This window comes from Plecotus auritus, assembly GCF_963455305.1.
Source record: "Plecotus auritus genome assembly, chromosome: 10".
Taxonomy (NCBI): domain Eukaryota; kingdom Metazoa; phylum Chordata; class Mammalia; order Chiroptera; family Vespertilionidae; genus Plecotus; species Plecotus auritus.
The window spans coordinates 3,853,904-3,872,580 of NC_137785.1; the positions used below are offsets into that span (position 1 = coordinate 3,853,904).

Below are 18,677 nucleotides of genomic sequence, written 5' to 3' on the forward strand. Positions count from 1 at the left end.
GGACTCCCCAACACCCTGGTTTCACTTCTCCTCTCCCAACCGGTGTTGGCGCCTCCTTCCTGGATACTCGTGACGCGGCCCCACTCCTCACTCCCATTGGCTGGACGGTTTCCAGAGCAGCCAATCAGCGTCCCCGAAGCTCCGGGTTATAACTCCTCCGCGGAAGCGCCCGGACTCACAAGGTCCCCCCGACACTGAGGATGCGGGTCCTGAGGCCCCCCACCCTCCTCCTGCTGCTCTCGGGGGCGCTGGTCCTGACCCCCAGCTGGGCCGGTGAGTGCGGGGTCGGAGGGGGCAGCTGTGCGGGGAGGAGCGAGGGGACCCGGCGGGGGCGCAGGGCCAGGAAGGCGCGTGTCCAGCCCCAGCCCTGCCCTCCGTCCGCCCCCCAGGCCCCCACTCCCTGAGGTATTTCCTCACCGCCTGGTCCCGGCCCGGCCGCGGGGAGCCCCGCTTCCTCTCCGTCGGCTACGTGGACGACACGCAGTTCGTGGGGTTCGACAGCGACAAGGGGATTCCGAGGATGGAGCCGTGGGTGGAGCCTGAGGACCCGGGGTATTGGGACCGTTACACGCAGAAAATGAAGGAAACCGCACAGACTTTCCGAGTGTTTCTGCAGACCCTGCGCGGCCACTACAACCAGAGCGAGGACGGTGAGCCGCGCGCCGGGCCCGTCACGACCCCCCTCCCCACGGACGGGCCGGGGTCGCCCCGAGGGTCCGGGTTCGAGAGTCACCCCGGGGCTGGGGGACCCGCCCGGCCCCCACCCGGGAGGAGCCCGCGGGGACTTAGACCCGATTTCACTTTCAGTTTTGATTCAGGCCCCGCGGGGCGGGCGGGGCGGGGCTGACCACAAGGCTGACCTCGGGGCGGGGCTGACCTCGCGGCGGGACTGACCTCGCGGAGGGGATGAGCTCGGGGCGGGGCTGACCATGAGGCGGGACTGACCTCGGGGCGGGGTCAGGGTCTCACACCATCCAAGTCAAGGTTGGCTGCGACATGGGACCCGACGGGCGCCTCCTCCGCGGGTACGAGCAATACGCCTACGACGGCACCGACTACATCGCCCTGAACGAGGACCTGACCTCCTGGACCGCGGCCGACACGGCGGCTCAGATCACAAAGCGCAAGTGGGAGGCGGAGGGTGAGGCAGAGTGAAAGAAGAGCTGCTTGGAGGGCGAGTGTGTGGAGTCACTGCGCATGTACCTGGAAAAAGGGAAGGAGACCCTGCAGCGCACAGGTATCAGGGGCCCTGGGCCCGCCCCCTCTCCCCGGGGCTGGGGCTCCTACAAGGAGACAGGACAGGGGGTCAGTGTCACACACCCCTCCTTGGGTCAGGGAGGGAGTCCCCTGGATATCCAGGTCAGGTACCAGAGGGACTCCCCCTCCTCTCAGGGACAGTTAGGGGTGCAGGCTCTCCTGGGGTCCTGGGAGACCCCCTGAAATAACCCATCAGCGGTTCCCATGGGCCCTGCAGGGGCTCTGGGACCCACGGGGACCTTCTCTCTCAGGCCTTGTGCGCTGCCCACACCCCTGTGTCTGAGGCCTGACCCCAGCTTTTCTGAATCACGTGGCCTCCACCCAGGTCAGGACCACAAATCCCTTTTCTCCCCTCAGAGACCTGCCTCCTGCCCTGGGCTGTGTCTCTTTGATTCTAGAACTTTCTAAAGACTAGGAGGGCCTTCCAGGTGCCTCTGCCCAGGCTGGTGTGGGGGCTGTGTGCTCCCTCCCCCACCCAGGTGTCTGTCCACTCTCAGGATGGTCACATGGGCGCTGCTGGAGTGTCCCAGGGCGGATGCAAAGGTCCTGCATTTTCTCCCCTCCCCTCAGACCCCCCAAAGGCACACGTGACCCACCACCCCGTGTCTGCCCATGAGGTCACCCTGAGGTGCTGGGCGCTGGGCTTCTATCCTGCGGACATCAGCCTGAGCTGGCAGCGTGACGGGGAGGACCAGACCCAGGACATGGAGCTGGTGGAGACCAGGCCTGCGGGGGACGGCACCTTCCAGAAGTGGGCAGCCGTGGGGGTGCCCCCCGGAGAGGAGCAGAGATACACGTGCCATGTGCAGCACGAGGGGCTGCCCGAGCCCCTGACCCTGAGATGGGGTGAGGAGGGCCGTGGGCACAGAGCCTCTTCTCAGGGCAGCAGGGGCCCTGGGGGACCTCAGTGGGGTCGGGGCTGAGGCCTGGGGTCAGGGCCCTCACCCTCCCTTCCCTTCTCCTCCCAGAGCCACCTTCTCACACCTTCGTCATCTTCATGGGCATCGCTGGGGGCCTGGTTCTGCTGGGAGCTGTGGCTGGAGCTGTGATGTGGAGGAGGAGGCGCTCAGGTGGGCAGGGGTGGTGTCTGAGTGTGCACTCTAGGGAGTGACAGCGCCCAGGCCTCAGATGTGTCTCTCTCAGCTTCTAAAGGTGAGACCCGCCGTGGGAGGGGAATCTTGGGTGGTGGGGAGTCTGTGGGACATTGTGAGCATGAATTGAACTTTGAGAATGTCACCAGTTACAGCCAATGACCTGAATCTGCTCGTCATTGTCCGCAGCGCGAGGCGGCTGCCCTGTGGGGACTGAGTGATGGAAGATGTGTTCACGCTCCCACTTCCTGACTCGAGAACCTCTGATGGGGGGGCTGGCCCAGGCTTGCTCCCCTCACTTTCTGGTCCGGCAGAGGCGGCTGGGCCCTCACTATCGCTGTCTTACCTTCCTCATGCTCTGAGCTGCAAGCTGTTCCTTCCACATTGAAATGAGGTTCTGGGGGTGACTTTGTTCATTTCTTGCCATGAAGGGTGGGTGGTTAAATTAAAGGAGAAGATGCTACATTTTGAGGGAAATAAATATGAACACCAAGAACATTCCAGAGCTCATGTGTTTGCTGTGCTGAGCTGTCCCAGGTGTGGACAGGGGAGGTGGTGAGGACCGAGTGCGGTCGGGGCCTGTGCCCAGGGCGTGCTCAGTGCATCGTGGGCTTGGATGTGGTCACTCCCTGGCTGGGTCACTTCTCTGCTCCTCTGACCTTGTCCCTCAGTAGAACCTTGTCCCACCAGGACCTGTGGTCACTGGAACTCAGACATCACTGAGGCCTTGAAACGTGTCCTAATGCAGCGCATCTTCAGGACCCTGGACAGCGAGGGCTTCCTGGGGCGGGTCAGCCTGGGCTCAGGCCTGGATGAGGCCCCAGCACCCATTTTCTGGGTGTTTGTTGTTTCTTTGATTTTGTAGATATTATGCCTGTTAGTGCTTTCATGTGTGAGTTTTGGTCTCATTATCTGGGTGTCCCCGTCTGACAGCAACAGGGTACATGTTCCCCGTCAGTGTCCCGCAGACCTAGGGTCCCTGCAAACAAGACTCTGTGGTGTGGAGAGATGGCTTTTCAGGCTCCTCCTGCTCTGCCTCCTTCTAGGGCCTGAACGTTCCCACCCTCTGATCAGCTTGGTCTTTCTGGGGACCAGCCCCCACCCTGATGCTCTCCAGGACCCTCAGCCAAGAGCCATCTCATCAGCATCCCAATGACACTTGTCACTCAGGAGGTGCCCAGGGTGTTAGAAGCTCAGTGCCAGGAGTCAGGGGCAAAGACCAGACATTTCTCTCATCCCACAGGTCTCTGCCCACAGGTCCATTAATAGAAAACCTGTCCCAGTAGTTAAGGACCCTGGCATCTTACTAGAGTACCACTCACTCATGAACAAGAGTCCAGTCCATCCTCCTATTGAGGATGGTTACGTGGTCCACACATTCATGAAAATTGCCCAAAAGTTTTAGTCAGAGGGGAAACTCAAGTTCAGCCACCATGTGATATTGGTGCCCACCTCCCAGGAGAGCAAAAATGAAAGAGTCAGACAAAGTCAATTGTTAGCAGCAATTTGGACTCATTGTTTCTCTCCTATATTCCTGGTTGGGGAGGAAGTTGTTTCAAATACTGTGAAAATGCTCTGGCAACACTCACTACCTCCAGCATTTGGCAGGACTCACCACACCCAATGCCCCAGCAATTCCCCTCCTGGTTATATCCCCAAAGACACTCATACATATGTGTGCCAGAACATATGGAGAACTTACTCAGAGCGGCACAGTTTGCAAAATCTGCGTATAAGACAAATGCACGTGAGCAGTAGCGGAGGAGTGTGGTGTGTTCATAGGACAGAACCCTGCAGCCCTGAGAGTGGATACGCTACAACCACAAGAGCCAGTGGGACGAGGGTGGACATGATGTGGAGAGAGAGCAGGTGCAGGGAGGAGGCCCCTGTGACATCCCTTCCCTCAAAAGCTGACGGGACTCAGCTGTGGGGTAGAAATCTAGGTAGGGGTGAGTCAGGATGGGGCCAGTGTGTGACCAAAAAAACTGAAGAGGGTCCGCTGAGGACTGGAATGTTCTGTGAGCGTTGTTGATCGCACCTTCACCCTGAGAAAATCCACTGTGTACATAGGATTTGTCCACGTCTCTCTGGGCATGTGATCCTTCATCTCTTCATCTATTATTAAAAAGTTATCTTTGTAATTTCACCCCATTTCCTATTTGTTCTGGTTCTTTCCCAATTTTAGGTTCTGAGGGTATCTCTCTGTCTGTCCTAATTATTACTTTCCCTAAATCCTGTCTGTATGTCACGAATAATTCTTTCCAGGGTAGAACCTCAAAAGAAGAAGCAGAAGCAGAAGTGGAGGAAGAAGAGGAAGAAGAAGAAGAAAGGGGAAGAGAATACGGAGGAGGAGGAGAGCTAGTGGTTATACAGTGAGTCACAAAAGAGCAGGACTCTGGGTGGCTAAGGAAGCACATCATGGTCTCCTGTGGGGTCGTGTGGACATTCGGGACTCCCAGGACTCTGAGCAGGGTTAGCACAGCCCACAGGAAACAGTCTCCAGGCTTACCATCCCTGGGGCCACCGTAGGAAGAACCGTGGCGTTTCCATCAGGGGAGAGACCAGCTTCCTGACCCAGTGGAGATGCTCAGCCTGCACCATCCTGGTGTCAGCCTGATGTTGGGAGCAGGGGAGGCCTGAGGACGGTGCCCACGTGGGAATGGGGTGTGATTGTACAATGAATGGAGGGGGAGGGATGTGACGCAGCCGTGGGTTTCAGCTCACCCCAGAGAACAGCTGTGACTTGGAACTCAGACCCGTCCACAGGGAACACAGACACCTGTTCCTGCCCGTTGTTCAGCTGCTCCTCAGGACCATCTGGTAAAATGCCAAATTACCAATAATCCCGCAGCGGCTGGTGGGGATTTGATTATGGGGAAAGGTGCTCTCTTCAGAGACGTCCCTGACTCTCCATGCACAGAGTCAACCTTCCTTCCTGTGTCAGGTCAGCTGTAAGGAACCTGGTCCCAGCATACATCCATACATCCATCCATCTATTCATTCATCCATTCATTCATTCATACATACATACATACATACATTCATTCATCCATCCATCCATCGTTACATCCATTCATTCATCCATTCATACATACATACATACATACGTACATATATACATTCATCCATCCATCCATCCTTACATCCACTCATTTATCCATTCATTTATCCATCCATTCATTCACTCATCCACCCTCCATCCATCTATTCATCCAGCCATCCATTCACTTATCCATCCTTCATTCATCCATCCATCCATTCACCCAGCCATCCATTCATTCATCCATCCATCCATTTATTTATTCATCCATCCATCCATTCATTCATCCATCCATCCATCCATTCATGCATCCATCCATTCATTCATCCATCCATCCATCCATCCATCCACTCATCCACCCATCCATTCATCTATTCATCCAGCCATCCATTCACTTATCCATCCTTCATTCATCCATCCATCCATTCATCCAGCCATCCATTCATTCATCCATCCATCCGTCATTCATCCATCCATCCAGCCAGCCAGCCATCCATTCATTATCCATCCATCCATTCATTCATCCATCCATCCATTCACCCAGCCATCCATTCATCCATCCATCCATCCATTCATTTGTCCATCCATTCATTCGTCCATCCATCCATTCATTCATCCATCCATTCATTCGTCCATCCATCCATTCATTCGTCCATCCATCCATTCATTCATCCATCCATCTATTCATCCATCCATCCATCCACTCATCCACCCATCCATCCATCTATTCATCCAGCCATCCATTCACTTATCCATCCTTCATTCATCCATCCATCCATTCATCCAGCCATCCATTCATCCATCCATCCGTCATTCATCCATCCATCCAGCCAGCCAGCCAGCCAGTCATCCATTCATTATCCATCCATCCATTTTTCATCCATCCATCCATTCACCCAGCCATCCATTCATTCATCCATCCATCCATTCATTCATCCATCCATCCATTCACCCAGCCATCCATTCATTCATCCATCCATCCATTCATTCGTCCATCCATTCATTCGTCCATCCATCCATTCATTCACACATCCATTCATTCGTCCATCCATCCATTCATTCACACATCCATTCATTCGTCCATCCAGCCATCCATTCACTTATCCATCCATCCATCCATCCATCCATCCATCCATCCATCCATCCATCCATCCACTCATCACTAATATGTAGGGAGGCCTCTGCTCCAGGCTTCCTGTCCGCCTGCTGCTTGTGTAATGGAGACAGAACACCCGCTTTCCAGCCTGGCCGTGTGGCTCAGGGTGAGGATGGCCCAGGCCCCAGGAGGCCCCAGGTTCCATTCCCTATTAGGGCACCTGCCCTGGTGTCTGACTGGATCCTCAGTAGGGGGCCTGCAGGGGGCAACCGATCCATGTTTCTACCTGCCTCTCCCTCTCCCTCCCTCTCGCTCTAAACGTCTTTGAAGCAAATAAACAAATGAAAACCCCGCTCTCCTGGTGCGCACAGTGGGACAGGAAGGATCCAGGTGCCTGGGTTGCAGACTCCTCCCCGCGTGCAAGGCGGCCAATGGGCGTGTCTCTCTACATGGGTGCTCCCTCCCTCTCTCCCTCTCCTCCTCCCTCCCTTGTGCTCTCTCTAAAAGAGAGAAAAATCACTGGAAAAATATCCCCCAGTAAGAATTAACCTCTCCTATCTCTCCCTCTCTCTCCCCTCCCCCACCTCTTCATACATAAAAGTTTATATGTGTGTGTGTGTCATCTCATGTGAGTCTCACTTGCATGTTGGATGTGCTCACACTTTAGCGCCAATAAAGACAGGATAGAGCAGGGCGGGCTGCGGCCACACCGCTCGCTCCTCGCAGTCCAACCTCCCGCGGCGGCACCGCCCACCCCGAGGACCGGCCGCTGCAGACGCCGGGGGCGAGGGGCGGGGCTGCCTCATGGGCGCTCGCAGCCCGGGGCCCAGGAAGGGGCTGCGGAAACGGGGTCCCCTGCCGTCGCATCAGCCCCGCCCGAACTCGACCCCGACCTCGACCCCCACCCTGACTCAGGCTCATCACTGCCAGGGCAGCCCCGTCATCTGAGGGCTCTGCTGAGGCTCAGGAGCCGCAGCGCTGGCAAGGGGCGCTCACCAGGGGAGGGGGGGGGGCGGGTAAGGACCCCTGGCCCCGTAAGTCCGAAGGGCCGTGGCCCAGGAGCCGAGGAGCGACTGCGGGCCGCGTCACGGCCGCGGAGGAGGGGCTGGCGGGTCCAGGAGGGACAGTCGGGCGCCGGGGACCCGCCAAGGAGGCTGCGCGTCTCCCAGCCACTCTGTGGGTGAGTCCTGGACTGGTCCCTCCCGCCGCCCCCTCCAGGAAGGCCTCCTGGTCGCCCTGCGCCCCGCGGGGCCTCCTCGCGTCCCGGGCGCCGTGTCCCCAGAGGCGGGGGTCCGGGAAGCTGCGTGCGCGGGGCCGTCTCCATAGACGCGCAGGGGACGGGCCTGCGCGGTGTGATCGCGAGTCCCAGAGACGCGGTCAGGGGACTGAGAGCGGGACCCCTCCATGTGGGGGGGGGGGGTGTCTCCCACAAACACAGTCACCTCCTCAGCAAGTCGCCCCGCGCCCGGGCGTTGCCCTCGCTCCCAGCCTCCCTGCTGGAGGCCTGTCGGAGGGGGCGCGGCTGGAGACACCCCTGCCTCCCCCTCCCCGCTCCGCCCCGTCCCCTGGGAACCCGCCCCAGGCCCCTCAGCAAGGCCGTCCGCTCTGGCTCCCGGGGGGGGGGGAGCACCCCTCTTTCTGAGAGAGGGGGGGGCTGCATCAGGCTGAGCACAGTGTTCAGTGAGCAAAGGAGCCGCACGTACCAACCGTCCTGATGACAGAGGGGAGGCCAGGGCCTCCCTCCCAGCCCGGAGCGCGTGGGTCCTGCGAAATGGGGGCGTGTGGAGTGAGCCCCCTGGTGCGCACCCTCAGGAGGAAGGCATTTCAATTGTGGGGACAGACACGCACCTGAGAGAGAAACAACAAACCCCCACTTTACAGCCTTGGGGCTGGGCCGGGGGCGTGGCCTTTGGGGTCCACGTGCACGTGCTGCCCCCTGGGGGCGCCCAGAGGTGCGGGCGCAGGAGCCGCGTCCCTCCCGCGGGGGCGTCCGCACAGGAGACTCGCAACAGGACCGCGATTCAGGGGCCGCTTTACAGGCCCAGGAGCTCGGGGTGCGCCCCCCTCAGCTGACGGGCTCCGCGCACTCTGGCTGCCCAGCAGGCGAGGAGCCGCAGGAGGCAGAGGGGGGAGGGCTCAGAGGCCCCACCTCCCCGGGGTGTCATGGCCACGGGGCCCAGCGCCCCCTCCTCACCCGCGCAGCCTCCCTGGGGGAGAAGGAAACCAGGTGTGGGGACCGGAACCCCAAAGGGCAGAGGAGCCCCCTGCGCTGCCCGCAGGCCAGAGCTGAGGTCCCGCAGCAGCATCCACCCCGCGGGGCCCCGCCCCTCACTCCTGGGAGGGCCCCCCGCGGGTCGGGGCCCAGGAGGGAGCCGCCCAGCACCAGGCCGGGCTCCTGGGCGGCGGGTCCCGCTCCGGGGCCTGAAGGGGCGACAGCGCCACCCCCTCTGCTGCGCTCAGCTCAGCGGGTCTGAGGGCCGCCCCCTCCTGGGACCGTCCTCAGGGCGAGGCCTTTGTGGGGGACGCCTCAGCCCTTCCTGACGCTCCACCCACAGGCCCTGCTCAGCGCCCACAAGATGGGGCCTGGGAGCCGCAGGGCCCTGAGGGTGTCCGCGTCCCGCCCGCGGGGGGCGCTCCAGACTCCCCCTCCTGCGGGGACCTGGCCGCCTGGAGGGACCCCGCTGTGGTTTGGGGGTGTGGTTTGGCTGTCCTCCTGCGCTCCGGGCCCAGCAGCCTCCCCTCACAGAACATTCTGGAACGTGGCAGCCGCTCCCCTGCCTGGAGGGCAGAGCCCTGGCTGCCCGGATGGACAGGGAGCCAGTGAGAGGGGACCAGCAGGGCCCTGAACAAACCCCCGGGCCCTCCCCCGCTCCAGCCCCGCTGCGCCTCTCTGCCGCCCCCTCCCCGTCCACCCGACAGCGTCCCCTCCGGGCGCCTCGTGGGTTTGCGCTGCGGAGTCAGTTTGACCCTCCACGTGGGTCACAGGGGGTGAGGCCTGAGGTCAGTAAGCGCGCCCCTCCCCCGGTTACCATGGTGACAGGGTCAGAGGCTTCCCCGCATCCGGTTCTGTGCCTCCTACGCCAGGAGGAGAACAGCCTCCCTCAGGGGCTGCGGGGAGCCCTGTGGCGGCGGCAGCGGATTCGCCCAAGCCCGCTGCCAGGTGTGTGTGCGGGCTGCCCGCGGGGACCAGGCACGGAAGCGGGGCCTCTGGGGGCGCCAGCTGAGCTCCCCCTGTCTGCCCGCGCTTTTGAGGAGGAGGAGGAGGGGGAGGAGGAGGAGGAAGAGGAGGAGGAGGAGGAGGAGGAGGAGGAGGAAGAGGAGGAGGAAGAGGAGGAGGAGGAGGAGAAGGAGGAGGAGGAGGAGGAGGAGGAGGAGGAGGAGGAGGAGGAGGAGGAGGAGGAAGAGGAGGAGGAAGAGGAGGAGGAAGAGGAGGAGGAGGAGGAGAAGGAGGAGGAGGAGGAGGAGGAAAGGAGGAGGAGGAGGAGGAGGGGCAGGGGGAGGAGGAGGAGGAGGAGGAGGAGGAGGAGGAGAAGGAGGAGGAGGAGAAGGAGGAAGAGGAGGAGGAGGAAGAGGAGGAGGAGGAGGAGGAAGAGAAGGAGGAAGAGGAGGAGGAGGAAGAGGAGGAGGAGGAGAAGGAAGAGGAGGGGGAGGAGGAGGAGGAAGAGGAGGAGGAGGAAGAGGAGGAGGGGGAGGGAGGAGGAGGGGGAGGAGAAGGAGGGGAGGAGGAGGAGGGGGAGGAGGAGGAGGGGGAGGAGGAGGAGGAGGAGAAGGAGGAGGAAGAGGAGGAGGAGGAGGAGGAGGAGGAGGAGGAGGAGGAGGAGGAAGAGGAGGAGGAAGAGGAAGAGGAGGAGGAGGAAGAGGAGGAGGAGGAGGAGGAGGAGGAGGAGGAGGAGGAGGAGGAGGAGGAGGAAGGGGAGGAGGGGGAAGGAGAGGTGGGCCCGGGTCCAGGGAGAAAGGAGAAGTGAATGCACCCACGGGTGATATTCACAGACGGAGCCTGACCGTGAGGGCTCGGCGGACGGGCCGCTCTGCGCGAGGGAGGCGGCAGGGAAGCCGGACGAGCGGCGGGAGACCCGCACAGGCCCAGCCAGGAGCGTGCAGCCCCGAGGGGAGGGGAAGGGGTGCTGGGGGCGGACGCACCCAGACAGGAGCGAGCTGAGCCCAGAAGCCAGGTGCCCGCGTGGGCCGGAGGAGGCTCCGGGGCGCCGTCCCCCCGCCGGGCCTCCCCTGGAGCTCAAGGCCAAGGCCCCCCTGCAGCTGAGCAGGTAGCGACCGCGGGCGGCTGCGGCCAAGCGGGCCCGGCCACAGGGAGTCCCGGCCCCTGAGGCCCCTGCGGACCGGCGAGCGGCGGCGGCGATGGGGCGCGTGGGCCTCGGGGCTGCGTGGGGGGCTGAGGGCCGCCGCCGGCAGGAGGGGTTCCCGGTGGAGGCACCCCGAGAACAGTCTACTTCTGTGGCCCCGGGGCGGGAAGGTGACTCGGGGACCCCTCCGCGCCCCGCTGCAGCTCAGGACCCAGGGGCCCGCCTGGGGTGCCGACCAGTTCCCTCCGCGGGGAGGCCCGCAGCCTGGACCTGCCGCGTCCTGCCCGCGTTGGGGGGGCGGGTCCCGGGACTCGGCCTCGCAGCCAGTGCAGGGGCTCCTCCCGGGGGTGCGGGGACGGGGTCACGGAGCAGAAGGCCCAGAATAAAGCAGGGACACAGCCCCCACCCCGGGTCTCAGCGGCAGCAGCGGAGATGCAGGCAGAGCCGCGCAGCGCCCCCTGCGGGCCGGGCCTGGGCAGCAGGAGGCAGCCGCCGCCCCAGGGCGCACAGGGACCCGCTGGCTCCTTGCTGACCTCAAACTGGGGCCGCCGGCGGGTCCCCCCAGGCCCTGGCCCCGGGGCGTCCCTATTCGCAGGGGAACCCGTGGGGGACGCGGGGCCCATAGCCCTGTAACGGGTGCCACCCGCACGGGCGTCCTCTGAGCCCCGGGCGCTTCCGGGCCTGAGGCGGAGGCTGTCCCTCCGGGGAGCGGGCTGCTGTGTTCCCGGGGCAGAGGCGCTGCGGCAGGTGCGGTGACCGGGCTCGGCCTCTGGGGACATAACTGGGACCGTGTCATTAGGAACCATCACCGGTTCCCACGGGAGAGCCGAGCCGGGAAGGCCTGGGAGCTGCGCCCCGCTGGGCCAGCAGCTGCTTCCCCCCCCCCCCCCAGCTGGGAGAGTAGAGATGGTTCCTCCTTTTGCATCTTAGGGGGCCACATGGACACAGAACGCAGGCCCCACGCAGCTCTGCAGAGCATCCTCTGACCGGCAGGGAAGCTGGAGAAAGCCAGGCGCGGAGCTCACTGTCTGCCTCTCCGATGGGAAGGACAGTGTGGGTGGTGACGCCCCATGAGCACCGCTGTCTGTCCGGGACTGGGAACCGCACTTTGGGGGGAAGGGTAGGCCAGTGCTGGGATGGGGGCGGGGCGGGGCGGGGGGCAGCAGGGCCCGTCCCAGAAAGAGGCTGGTGCTGGGAGAAAGGCCACAGCATGGCCCTCACCCACCAGCCAGGGGAGCGGGGCTGGCAGAGGTGCGTGGGGAGCAGGGAGGCCATGGCTGGTCCAGATGGACACGGGCTCCTTTCTCCGCAGGCGGGAACTTGAAGAACAAAACATTGCTTCAGGGTCAGGCTGCGCTGGCATTTCTGGGGGAAGGGTCGCTGAGGGCCAGGCCAGGGGGCAGGCGAGTGGTGGCACAGGCTGCTGAGTGGAGGCGATGGCGTCTGTCGCTCTCACAGCAGGAAGGGGAGACGCTTCTCTCCAACGCTGTCCAGGGCGCACGTGTGTGAGAGCGCTGGGTTTCACTGGTTTCAGGAAAACTCGGCATTTCTCACAGGAAAACGCAGCCCCTCTGCAAGTTGCTCCTTAATTCTGTCCCAACTTGTATGTCAGTCATCTGTGAGTCTCTCCATGCCACAGTGCCTGCTCCTTTTTGAGGGACCCACACGGCCTCTTCATTACAAGGTCACTTGTACTTGTCTCAGTGCCCTGAGTGCAATAAAAACTGCTTAAAAATCCCTCCATGGCTGTGTTCTTAGGACACAGGAGATTATTTTCTCAGGATAAATGCCCAAGAGAGACATTTCTGTGCATAATGTGAGCACAGTTATTACTGCGTCTTTCAATACATTTGCATTGATTTCAGGGAAGGAGAGACAGAGGGAGGGACAGAAACATCAGTGATGAGAGTCAGTCATGAGCCTCCTGCACGCCCCCTGCTGGGGATGGGGAGGGTCACCAGGGCCTGTGCCCTGACCCTACATCATAAGTTCACCTCCTGGTTCATAGGTCCATGCTCATCCCCCTGAGGCCACCAGCCCCAGGGAATGTGAGCACGTTGAATGGCAGGGACTTTAGGGAAAAGCTTCCTTAGAAACTGTGTGCATCCACCTCCTTCTGCCTGCACCACAGGGTGTCTCCCTCTCTGCCCCCACTCCCATCCTTTCCTCCATCTTTCCCAAACCGATGGATTTCCATTTCATCCCTGTTTCTCGTGTTCCACGTTCTCATTATTGTCCCCATGTGTCTGTCACACAGACAGGTGTTTGACATCCGCATTTCTTCTTCCCACGTTGTCCCTCACGTGCTTCACTGGCGGATTGGGCTGTGGATGCTTTTAGACATTGGGCTTCGGAGAGAAGGACACGCAGCCCCCACGGGACCTGGTGTGACCCGCGAGGCCTCAGTGCTGTGGGGAGCTGGCCCGGAGCTCACAGCGGGGCCGGTTCCTCTCCCGTTGGACACGAGTCACCTCTCAAAGCGTCACCCTCAGACACGCCGTCCCGAGGCCATGACAAGGGAGACAGGGCCACACCACCCTCCCTGCGTCTACACACAGACACACACAGGCCCGCACAGCTCACAGAGGACCACACAGCCCCCTGCGCGGGCTCATGGCAGCGAGGCTGCTTCTCTCCAGCTGCGCCCCATCCTCGCTGCAGGCGGCCTTGTCCCTGGACAGTCACTGAGCTGCCCACCCACAGCACTGCCCCCTGACACCACCCATCCGATGAGCCTGCTTCCCCAGACCCTCCCGAGGTCGCCATCCAGAGCCCACCTCCTAGATGTGCCCCATCTCCCCCTTCCCGCTAGGATGCCCCATGGCCCCCGAGGGACGCCATCTCCCCCAGCAATGATGACGAACCCACCTCGCCTGCCCACAGGGGTCCCCTGGGCTTTGGCTGAGGAACACTGGTCCACGGGGCCCTTTCTCTGTCAACATCTTGGTGCGTCTCTGAGTTTGATTCTGGGCCTGAGGTTGTCTCTCTCGAGTGTGAGGTTGACATGGACAAGTTTTGTTTTCCTTCCTGGTTTCCACCTTTGGGTGTTGGTTTGAGAAATTCTCTTTCCACAACTGCAAACGCTTCACATATAATGTCCTCTGTGGGAGAGCATTCCAGGGCGCAGGGAAACGGGGCTGTTAGAGTGTTGGGGGGAGTTCAGGGGAGGAGCAGCAGGTAAGGGGTTCTAGGGTGGAATCTACAGTGACCTCCTCTGCTTTCTTTTTTTTTTTTTAAATAAATCTTTATTCAGATTATTACAATTATTTCTCCTTTTTCCCCCCATAGCTCCCCTCCACCCCTTTCCCACCCCACCTTCTGCCCTTACCTCCCCCCCACTGTCCTCATCCAAAGGTGTATGATTTTTGTCCATTCTCTTCATGAACCCCCCATACCTCTTTCCCCCTGAGAATTATCGGTCCACTCCCTTTCTATGCCCCTGATTCTATTATATTCACCAGATTATTCTGCTCTCAGGTTTTTAATTCACTTGATTTTTAGGTTCGCTTGTTGATAGATATGTATTTGTTGTTCATAATTTTTATCTTTACTTTTTTCTTCTTCCTCTTCTTTAAGAATACCTTTCAGCATTTCATATAATCCTGGTTTGGTGGTGATGAACTCCTTTAGCTTTTTCTTATCTGTGAAGCTCTTTATCTGCCCTTCAATTCTGAATGATAGCTTTGCTGGGTAGAGTAATCTTGGTTGTAGGTTCTTGCTATTCATCACATTGAAAATTTCTTGCCACTCCCGTCTGGCCTGCATAGTTTCTGTTGAGAAGTCAGCTGACAGTCGTATGGGTGCTCCCTTGTAGGTAACTAACTGTTTTTCTCTTGCTGCTTTTAATGTTCTCTCTTTCTCTTTTGCTCTTGGCATTTTAATTATGATGTGTCTTGGTGTGGTCCTCTTTGGATTCCTTTTGTTTGGGGTTCTGTGGGCTTCCTGGACTTGTAAGTCTATTTCTTTCACCAGGTGGGGGAAGTTTTTGGTCATTATTTCTTCAAATAGGTTTTCAGTATCTTGCTCTCTCTCTTCTTCTGGCACCCCCATAATTCTGATGTTGGTACGCTTGAAGTTGTCCCAGAGTCTTCTTACATTATCTTCAACTTTTTGGATTTTTTTTTTTTTTGCTTTTTGCTTTTTCGGTTGAGTGTTTTTTGCTTCTTTGTATTTCACTTCTATGACTTGATTCTTGTGTTCCTCTATTCTGTTTCTGGGTCTCTGTATAATATTTTTTATTTCAGTCAGTGTATGTTTAATTTCTAGTTGGTCCTATTTCATATCTTCGAGGGTCTCGTTATATTTATCGGCCTTTTCTAGGATATTCTTAAAAAGTCTTATAACGGTGGTTTTGAATTCTATATCCAGTCGTTTGTTTTCCTCCATTTCTTTCGTTTGTGATCTGATTCTTTGACCCCGCATTTTTACTGATTCCCTGAGTTGGTAAGGTAGATATTTGTGCTAGGTTTCCAATATGGCCCAGTGGGTCTGCTTCCCCAGTTAACCTGAGGTGGACACTCTTGGTGCACCCCTTTGTGGACTGTGTGTACAGCCTTGTTGTAATTAAGTCTTTATTGTTGTTGGTATCACTGGGAAGAATTGACCTCCGGGCCAGTTGGCTGTAAGGATCAGCTGTGTCTATGCTGGGAGAAGTTCGGTGCTGGAGACAGCCTTATAGGATTAGACTTGCCAAACTGCAATAGCCTCTGTGCTCAGCTTGGATGGGGTGGAGCCTCAGTCTTGGCTTCCTGTCAGCCCCGCCCCTGCGCGCAAGTGTGTGCCTTCAGTCCTCTGCCTCCCCGGCTCCCCAGTCTCCGCCTGAGAGTCCACACTCCCCCCACAAGAGCGTGGGTCCCCAGGGGCTTGCCTGGAACTGGGGTTCAGTGCAGTCAGAACTGGGGTTCAGTGCGGTCGGGGGCTTCCTTCCCCCTTCCGCCAGAGAAAGTCAGCCAGGCTCTCAGCCGCCCTTCCTCTCTGCGCGCACAAAGACCCTTTGCCGTACCTCCAATTCCCTGTGAGCTTTTCTCCTTCCTTCTAGTTGTAGAATTTTCACTCAGCCAGCTTTCCTGTGGTTCTGGATGGTGTCCGTTCTGTCTTTTAGTTGTAGTTTTGAAATTGTTGTGCGAGGCAGCAGTTTAGTTGTTTACCTATGCCGCCATCTTGGTTTCTCCGACCTCCTCTGCGTTCTGTTCTCCAAGTACGTGCGGGGCCTCCAGGGAGCTGCGCCTGCTGGTTCAATAGACACTTTCTCTTGCGGGAAAGCCTGCTGTGCCTGCTCCTGTCACCGGGTCACCAAACACAGCACCGAGGTCCGGGGGACGCACACAGGAAGGCTGCAGGGAGGGGCGTGGTGAGCCCTTACACCCTGAGGGCGCTAACTCTCATCTGAGGTCATGCCTGTGCGCTCGGTGTCACATGCGTGTTCATTACACGCTCCTGGGCAGCTGGGATTGAGGATCACCGAGACCCACACACACAACTGGCGTCAGTGACACATGCAGCCCCGTGGCTTCCACGTGCAGACACGGTCACCTCCATCCGTCTGTGAGCCCACGGGGCCTGCTGGGCAGAGACTGGACACTGAGAGCATTCAGCCGGGCGCCGTCTCATGGGGCGGCTACACGCCCCCCGGCGGCTGGATGACAGGTCCCTGAAGGGAAGTCCCTGCTCCGCACAGGAGCCACGTGTCAGGGGCGCAGTGGCCACGGCAGCTGGTGGCCGCCACGTGGGAGAAAGCGGTGCAGAGCGAGTCCTGGCTCACAGAATGTGCTGCTGGACAGACAGCTCCGCTGTGGGCGGGGCCTCAGGGTTGAGCACGGGGTTCATTTGCATAAAAGGCCCGGCGGGGGGGGGGGGCTCAGGGTGAGTGCTGTCCTGGGCACTGGAAGGTCTCAGGTGTGACCCCTGGTCAGGGCGTGTGGGGGAGGCAACCATCAGTGCTTCTCTCCCCATCCCCGTTCCTCTCTCTCTCCCTCTCCCGTCCTCTCTCTCTGAATCAATAACAACATGTTTTAATTAAAAGGAATAAAATAAAGGGCCAAGATGGCTGCTCCTACAGACACATCAGGTGTCTGTGTGTGACGGGAGCGCTCACTCAGCTGGGGTGTAGACGCCACAGGAGGGGTCAGGGGGACTGGTGTCTTCAGGCACAAACTGCTCCCTGTCCCAGAGGGGACACCCCTGTCCCTCCCCCCACCTCCCAGGCTGAGGGCTCTCCCTGTCGGATTTCCAGGGTGAGCTCTCTTCTAGAAGGTCCCAGGGGCAATGCTGTGAGCTCAGTTTGGGGCGCAGGATCCTCCTCATGGAGAGGGATTCTGGGAAGAAAAGAGGAGGCAGAGGCAGGGCCAGTTGGGAGACCCCCCTCTGATTTATCCCGAACAACCTTTCTCAAAGTGTGGTCCGTGGAACCCTGAAGTCTCTGAGAGCCTTTCCCGGGATGTGGGGTCGACACTGTTGGCAGGAGATGAAGGACATCCTGGCCTTTTCACTCCGCTGACAGGGGCGCTGAGGCCAAGCTCAGCACGAATGGGCTGACACCCGACCTCCATCGTCGTTCCTCCCACCAGCACTGACCTGCAGAGAGAAGACAGACAGACAGAGAACAGAACCAGTTCCCTTTAAAGGACGCGGTGGAAGTAGGTGAAATTATTCTCTTCACTGAAGCCTCATCCTTCCATCCACATTTTAAAACACCGTGGCCTCCGGTGGAGATGCCCCAAAGGTGAACAGGGTGCCTGCATCGGCCCACAACCACAGAACAATGACCCCCCTCCCCACAGCCCCCACTCAGAGCCCCTGGGATCAGCCCAACAGAACCTACAGCAGCCACAGACTCAGAGCCACAGGGAGCAGACTGCTGGCTGCCGGAGGGCGGGGGGGACTGGGCAGAGCAGGTGGAGGAGGAGGAACTACAACATGGTCCCTACAGTGTGGTCATGGGGGGGAAAGCACAGCACAGGGAACACAGTCACTCATGTTGTAACAGTTACATGTGAGTGCACATGGTACTACATGTATGGGGCGATCCCTGTATAAGTTCTATGAATGTCTAACCACAGACTTGTCCAAGTAAACTAATACAATATTGTACATCAACTGTAATTGAAAAATAAAAATATTCTCAAAAAGAAGATATATACATATATCTTGCCTTCATTACACAAGTGGATTATTCATTTGTTAATGGTCTTTAATAAAAATGGAGGATAAAAACCCCACATATGATGGCCCGGGAAATACTCAGAAAACCCTCTGCCACATTCCCTGGTGTCATGTACCAGGGAGATCATGTGTGTGAGCGGGGCTAGCCTCTTTCTCATGGGATCCATGTTTACTTTTTAAAAAGTTGAGTCCTAGCTGGTTTGTCTCAGTGGATGGAGCATAGGTGTGCGGACTGGAGGGTCCCAGGTTTCATTCAGGTCAAGGTCACAGGCCCTGGATGTGTTCTCAATTCCCAGTAGGGGGCGTGCAGGAGGCAGCAGGTCCTTGATTCTCTGTCATTATGGATGTTTCTATCTCTGTCTCCCTTCCTCTCAGAAATCAAGAAAAACTATACTTTTAAAAATTTGATATCAGAGAGGAACTGAGAGGGAGACAGAGATGGAAACATCCAGGATGGGGGAGAACCATGGGAAGGCTGGCTCCTGCACGCCCCCCACCCCCCACCCCTGGGGATGGAGCCTGCACACTGAGCCACACCGGCCTGGCCCTGTTTACTTAAAAGAATGAATGACACAGACACTAGGATTGCTGAGATTGGGTGAAGTGGCACACACTTTCTCAAACAGGAATGTGAGTGCCCAAGCTGGTTTGGCCCAGTGGGTAGAGCATCAGCCTTCGCACTGAAGGGTCCCAACTTTGATTCCAGTCCAGGGCACATGCCCGAGTTGTGG

At 58.9% G+C, this 18,677-nt stretch overlaps 1 pseudogene across 1 annotated transcript; it reads left to right on the plus strand.

The window, feature by feature from the left end:
* Positions 1-200: 200 nt before the first annotated feature.
* On the plus strand, positions 201-2,839 carry LOC308234893 (saoe class I histocompatibility antigen, A alpha chain-like; annotated as a pseudogene). Its single transcript has 5 exons — positions 201-273; positions 390-650; positions 962-1,237; positions 1,828-2,103; positions 2,226-2,839. The product of its transcript is annotated as a saoe class I histocompatibility antigen, A alpha chain-like (transcript).
* Positions 2,840-18,677: the final 15,838 nt, after the last annotated feature.